Genomic DNA, 6000 nt, shown 5'->3' on the forward strand with positions numbered 1-6000 from the left:
GTGGTTAGAGAAACAATAATTGATACAGCAGAGTAAAGCCATATGTTGTACTAGTACATGGACACTAAATATCAACGTTTTCTTATATAGATTTTTTATATTGCAAATACAATGATGTTTTTCCAGGCCACTATATGTTACTGATTTGATATGTTTTCTCTGATAAGGTTAGCTAGATCAACAGGAAGATGGTCAAGACAAAGATTATACAAATATATCCAAAATGTGCAAAAAAAAGTTGCTTATGCGATGTAAAATAGGTGGACAAACTGCATATCTTAAAGTTGAAAAAAGGATAATAAATCTGAATATATTTCCGAGTTTACCGAGTGTGTGACGGTTTGAATTCCCTACGTTCTATATCTCAACATGTGACATTCATTTCATTTTTTTTAATGAAATTAATTAATTAATTAAATTAAACAACAAAGAAAAAGATAGAAACAAAAGTTATCATCACATAATATTGCAGCGCCACCTAGACAAGCATTGAAGACATAGATGTTACTGTACCTCAATTGTCAGCATAAATCTAAGTAATATTGTACCATGATTTTAGTTTTGTTATAATATCTTATTAAGGGGCCTCTGTTGATTACCAATAATAATATGGCCAACATTTATTTTTCTATAAATGAGTTAAGGTTAACTTCTGACCCCCAAATATAATCACATCTTTGGCTATAGTCATTTTGAAATATAAATGTTTATGCGCTTGACGGCACAACACTAAGTAATACGTGTGTGCATCTGTATGCATCTCTGTATCTGAGGAATAATATTTGCACTGCCTTTCAAGCTGCACAGAAGGTCACCCATTACAAAATTACATAATTCATATCTAGTGCTACATTAGCACAGAACTCTGGGAACAAAGACATTGGCTCTTTGTGGAGACCTTCCTCAGATGTTCAGTCAGCTTTCTTTGCCTCTCCCAAACTTATCTGCACACACACACACACATACACGAGCAGACTTTCCCACACAACAAAGAGGCGGCACATACAAAGATATATGCACTCCATACTGTTTTCAATCTTTTTCAAATCCTATCCACCAGACGCCTCTACAGACTAAGGCTTTATAGTGCTTTCAGTGTCAGCAGGCATTATACTATAGCAGGTAAACACGGCAATGTGAAGATAAGGCGGCCATCCCCCGCACCCAGATATCTGAAACATTCCCCCAGCCATTCAATTAAACTTTCAACCTCCATATTATGGCTTAAAATCACTTTTTTCCTACTCACACTGAGCATGGGCATCCATCTATTCAGAGACACACACAGCATGCAATAGTTATTTCAGTTTTTTTCTTAACAGAGGTCAAAGGGCAAGGCTGCCTACAGTGCTGCGCCCGTGAAGCAGGCAGGGGAGTGAGCCTCATGGCAGAGAGCACCTGGTCTGGTGAGCACTCTCCACTCACCACGTAGACTACATCATTAAATAGCTACTGCAGGGATGAGACCAACAGCATTGCATTCATTAGTCAGCCTCCTCCGGGCTAACCTTCCACCACAAACTGTTCATACTGTACAGCAAATAAATAACAACTAAGAGCGGCCTAACTACAGCTGACATTCTAAATGGGTTGCAAATTATGTGGTTTTTAGAGGAAGATTTAACAGACTGTGGTTTGGTTCTATGTACGGTTATATACAAAATGCCAACCACTAGTGATCATAAGGAGCAAGTGGGGGAAATTGGAAACTGGTTATGCAAATTCAGCAATTCCTGTTGGTATCCAATGGACTAGATTTGGACTCATAGTAGAGTCAAAACGTTCTGATTCTACATGACTGGAAATACGTGTGCACGATTGCAAACAGCGGTTATGCTGCCATGGATAAAATATGAAATCATTGTTGGATTCCTAGAAAGTCTGACATGTACTACAAGACACAAACAGTGTTTAATTGGACCATAACATATTAAACCATTCAATAAAATGAATCATTCTTTCACTCTCTTTTTGTTCTTAATAAAATATATTTTGATTTGTTTCATCTGATATACGGAAGATGATTAGGGCCACATGTAAAAGAAACATTTGAGATCTGACCAAAAGTGTTATTTTATATTATATATATTAGTTATGAGATTGAATTCTGAAATCTGAGTTTTATCTCAGGCTTTATTCTCAGTATTCAAACTTTTTTTAAGTCAGAAAAAGTATTTTTTAAATTCTGAATTTATTCTCCGAAATCACATTTGGCCTTAATCCTCTTCCGTAGTACTACTAACCCCAGCCCAACTCTAGAACCGGTGGGCATATTACATTAGGATGTGCTTCCTTGAAGTTGGTGCAATTTATTTGTGGACCATTCTATAGCCCTATAAATAATATAGTTCAGTTTTTGTGTATGTATTTGCACATGAAAGATAATAGAATTGCATGAACTTCTAATTTACATTAATAAAGCTGCACATATAGAATAGTGGAACCTATGACATGTAGACATACAATAAACGCCTTCTTTCCAATTACTTGAATGTCACTAGATACATGTATTATTTGCTCATAATCTTTCCGACAACCGCGTTTTCCATTTCAGTGAGCAAGCACTAATATTTTCATTAAATGTATAGCATAGCAATATTAAAATCAGGTAATTGGGGTTACCCAGCTGAACCCTGGATAAAGAGATTTGTGTCTTAGATTCATTGGGTATGGAGCATATGTAATGACTGTCTCTTTATTAGGCAATATCACCTTTTGTGGCATCGTCATAATGCCTGTAAAGTATTCCTAAAGGACTGCAAAGATGAAAGCATTGAGTAATGCTATACTTTTTGTATCCATTTTGGTGTTTGCTGTAAATACTGTTGCACTAGTAACTTTGGCAGCTGATTAAAGAGCAGACCAAGAGGTTTTTTTTTTCATTTCCTGGACTGACCACTCCATTTCTAAGAAATCCAAATGTGGTTTGTCCATCCTCCATCTCCCTCAGCCTGTCATTTTTGCTCTGTGTCCTCTTTCCTCTTCACATAGCCTGAAGGCACATTCTGAAGCTGCTATGGTGTGATTTACATGTATTTTTAAGGCACCTTCACTCACTCTTTCAAAATGTAAACCAACAAACTTTCCCCGTGTGTGAGAGAGTCTTTTCAAAAACCGCTATTAAGAATTAACTCACAACATTATCCAAGTATCAGTATTAATAAATGATGGTCACGAGGGAAACACTCAAAAGGATGGAAAGTAGCCACGAATCGCTTGCGGTGGACTTCTTTACTCTTTGTACAGTAAGTGATGTCTTTGAGTGAACTCCCACGGCAAAGACATATTTCCATATAGAGAAGATGATTAGGGAGGACGAAGACAGGCATGCAGAAAGTACAAAGCAAAAAGCAGCCTTTGTATTTCCCTCAGAGGAGCCCCCCCCCCCCCTCTAGCTCTGATCCATCCCTTAAATCAGAGCTAGCTGCTCTGTCCATCACAGTCCCCCAGAGAGACTCTACCTGTCACTCCGCACTAAAATGAGCTTTGAATCTGCTTTTGTGAGTCCCTAGGAGTGTGTACACATTCATATAAACAAATCATACACACACATAGAATCATATGAGCTGCCATATGAGTCAAAGGAAGGAGAAGCCTGTTCCTGCCGGCCTGTCCAATCAGACGCCTCTGGGTATTTAATCACTTGTGTGTATACAGAAACATGACAAATAAATCACTGCTGTGTACTGTACACCACATGACAACTTAATACATCACATTAATAACATGCTGTGGCTCATAGGATGACATTTGCTAGAGCCAGCTTGTTATTTTCTGCCATCGGGCATATACAAAGTATTACAGTATATTCACAGTTTTTTTTTTCACGGGTTATCATTTTTCTGTGAAAAAGCAATCCTCTATTGGGTATTCATGAGACATTTTCAATTATCTGCTGACACTCAGCGAGGACATGGGTTAAGATGAGGTTATTTGTCTTTCTCAAGAACTTTTTTTCTAATAACAAACCGAGTCAAAGTCAAATGTAAGACCAGTTGCAGTCGAGTCTGAGTCAAGTGACCATTAGAATGGACATATAAATGGATGGAAATGGAGTATTTGAATAACTTATATCCTAGAATAAGGAGCAGCGCACAGTTATACTATACAGTGCCCAAAGTGGTGTAGAGGGACTGGTGCCTTGCTTAAGAGCTCCTCCACAGTGCTCCGGAACTGAACTGGCACCTCCTAAAGATGGCTCTTATGGCGCATTTCCACTACAGCACGGAGCGCGGTTTAAGCGTGCCGTGCCGTGCATGGCCCGTTTTTGCTTGCGTTTCCACTTGGCGTAGTACCGGCTAGCGGGTACTATTTCACAGTTTTTCTGGCCCCATAAAATCGAGGTTCTTAGTGGGCCAACAACCAGGCTGAGTCGGGCTGAGTATGCTAAACTAGAGAGAGAGAATCGCTGGCAAGGGGGCTACAACTACAACAAAATGAACATATTTGACCGTGATTTAATTGTAATAATTTAATTGCCCTTCCTACATCCAGGACATGGTTAAACTGCACACCCCAGCACGTGCACTCCGCTCTGCATCAGCCAAACAGCTGACCCAAGTTCCCATCAGCAAAAACATGTCGGTTTGCTATCCTGGCTCCAAAATGGTGGAATGAGCTCCCCATTGAAATCAGGACAGCAGATAGCTTGCACATCTTCCGGCGCAGACTGAAAACTCATCTCTTTCGACTCCACTTCGAGCAATAGAATTACTAACAAAGCACTTATATACTAATAAAGGACTGGCTTATCTAAAGCCAGTTGAGTATACCGGTTAGTAAAAACCATGAATTAATGCTTTGACAAGTCTGCAGACAGACAGCAGGCGAAAAACTTTTTTAAATGCGTGTTTTCTGAATGGAGATCGGCTTAGCTAATGCAATATATGCTCCGACCGTCCACACTCACAACAACGGCCTATACAGACATAAATAAACCAGCGACTGTATTCACCATGACACAGACAGTCTGTGGTTTATACTTTTGTCTAGTTTCTGAACAGATATGAGGAGCTGTGAGCTTGAGTGCAAACAGCTAACGGCTGATGTTGTTTTTCTGTGGTTTGCATTGAAGATGACGTCTCGGCTCCGCCTACACTGCATTACTATAGTTACTGCCCCAGCTACTAAACTGTAATGGAAACGCAGCATAAAGTGAATCTGGCCTAACTATACCGTACTAAGCCGAGCGAGGCCCTGCAATGGAAATGCGCCATTAGTCTGTATGGAGAATTAAACCTGCCTGTTCAAGACCATAGTTAGCAATACTGTTTTTCCAATGCTAGTCCTCTAAAAAAATCCTCCTTTGAAAAGAGTCAATGTTGGAACTGAGTTGGTACTTGGTTCAGGGGGTTGAGGTAAAATCGAGCAAAACACTAGGATTGGGCGAACGGTTTCAAATACAGTATTTTTACATCGGCCAAATGGTCCCCATCAGCCCAAAAAACAGTTATAGCTGATGTAGTTGTGTAAGTCCGCTTTTGGCATAAGAAAAATACAACGGTACATCCCAACATTTCTGTCACAGAAGGAAGACTCAAGCTTAAAGGGGACCTATCATGCAAAATGCACTTTTTGATGTATTTTATACATAAATATGTGTCCCCGATGTGTCAGGGAACTCACGTAGCGTCAGAAAATAAAACCCTCTCTCTTTTCCTCCTTGCGCAAATCTCTAAAAACGGGGCTACACCGGAGCTGATCCAGATTTGTCATCCGATATGACGTAAATTACGTCATATCGGATGGTGGACCCACGGCACTATCCGAAACGTCGCTGTATCAGAAACAATTCCCGACGTGTTTTGGACATTTAGTCTTTGTTTACATTAGCAAGCATCGCTAACACTCAGAGCTAAGCTGTACTGGAGAGAGCATGTGTAGAAGAAGCTGGATATAAAAAGGAACTCACCTTGTGGTAAACCTGCAAGAAAGAAAGCCTTTGAGCTCCATACTGTTTCAGAAATAATCCTTGATCTAATAATCCTTGCGTTTCATCAC

At 39.6% G+C, this 6000-nt stretch overlaps 1 pseudogene; it reads right to left on the minus strand.

Annotated features, from left to right (window-relative positions):
- LOC117552955 overlaps nt 1–6000 on the minus strand; it is a 162361-nt pseudogene that overhangs the window by 36762 nt on the left and 119599 nt on the right.

The sequence above is a fragment of the Gymnodraco acuticeps genome, unplaced genomic scaffold, assembly GCF_902827175.1.
Source record: "Gymnodraco acuticeps unplaced genomic scaffold, fGymAcu1.1, whole genome shotgun sequence".
Taxonomy (NCBI): Eukaryota; Metazoa; Chordata; class Actinopteri; order Perciformes; family Bathydraconidae; genus Gymnodraco; species Gymnodraco acuticeps.